The sequence below is a fragment of the Salvelinus sp. IW2-2015 genome, linkage group LG16, assembly GCF_002910315.2.
Source record: "Salvelinus sp. IW2-2015 linkage group LG16, ASM291031v2, whole genome shotgun sequence".
Classification (NCBI taxonomy): Eukaryota; Metazoa; Chordata; class Actinopteri; order Salmoniformes; family Salmonidae; genus Salvelinus; species Salvelinus sp. IW2-2015.
Window position 1 is genome coordinate 41,567,518 of NC_036856.1, and position 1,306 is coordinate 41,568,823.

The following is a 1,306-nucleotide window of genomic DNA, read 5'->3' on the forward strand; positions in this document are numbered from 1 at the left end:
TCGCGGCTTACTGATGCTGGTATGGATATCAAGGTAAAAGACAACAGATCCCACGATGCACAAAAAGTCTAGTGTTTGAGACACTTACATCTCTGTTCACAGTTCGTGTCTGTCCAGGTATCCTCCGTCCATGACGAACTTGAGGACCTGTTCATTGGACAGGCCCTGGTACGGCTGCTCTGCCAGGGTACTGACCTCCCACAACACCACGCCAAACGACCTGGGGTCAGACAGACAGACATTACCAGACAGATATTATCTCAAGACAACACAAAAACAAAAAACAGGATGTGAATAAGGAAATAAAAGACGAGTGCCTCAAATTCAACTCTGGACCTTGAAACCAGTTCATCTGCTTTATTTAATCATTTACGGGTCTGATTTAGACCTGGGACATGAGGTGGATGATTCCCCTCTAATCAGGGACTGATTTAGACCTGGGACATGAGGTGGATGATTCCTCTCTAATCAGGGACTGATTTAGACCTGGGACATTAGGTGGTGATTCCCCTCTAATCAGGACTGATTTAGACCTGGACATGAGGTGGATGATTCCCCTCTAATCAGGGTCTGATTTAGACCTGGGACATGAGTGGGTGATTCCCCTCTAATCAGGGACTGATTTAGACCTGGGACATTAGGTGGATGATTCCCCTCTAATCAGGGACTGATTTAGACCTGGGACATTAGGTGATGATTCCTCTCTAATCAGGGACTGATTTAGACCTGGGACATTAGGTGGGTGATTCCCCTCTAATCAGGGACTGATTTAGACCCTGGGACATTAGGTGGATGATTCCTCTCTAATCAGGGACTGATTTAGACCTGGGACATTAGTGGGTACAATTAATCATCAGGTAGAACAGCAACCAGCAGTAGGGTTAGATTTGAATCCCCCTGGACTAGAGTAACAACTGAATAAAACAGTGCTGACAGAGTTACTGTAGACATAAAGGGGGTTGGAACGGGGGGGGGGGGGGAGTGGAGAAAGATGTCCTTCTCTCAACAAATAAAATAGGTTCTTGCTCTCAGGAGATTGAATAGGGTGGATAAAACGGGTGAGCAGACAGGCCCATCTGACATCAGTGGCAGCCCAAGTCTTCCCTCACCAGCAGTCTGAATGAGCGGTGAACACTCCGTCCTTAGCGACTCGGGAGCCATCCACCTTACAGGGAGCAGACCCTTTCCTCCCTTGCGGTAGTAGTCCGTCTCGTAGATATCTCTGGTCATACCAAAGTCTGAGAAACACAGTCGTGTATATATATATATCAACCACAGGCACACACACACGACCGCTTTGTTACAA

At 47.2% G+C, this 1,306-nt stretch overlaps 1 pseudogene; it reads right to left on the bottom strand.

The window, feature by feature from the left end:
• LOC139028983 (insulin-like growth factor 1 receptor) overlaps positions 1 to 132 on the bottom strand; it is a 2,086-nt pseudogene extending 1,954 nt beyond the window's left edge.
• Between the last annotated feature and the right edge of the window lie 1,174 nt (positions 133 to 1,306).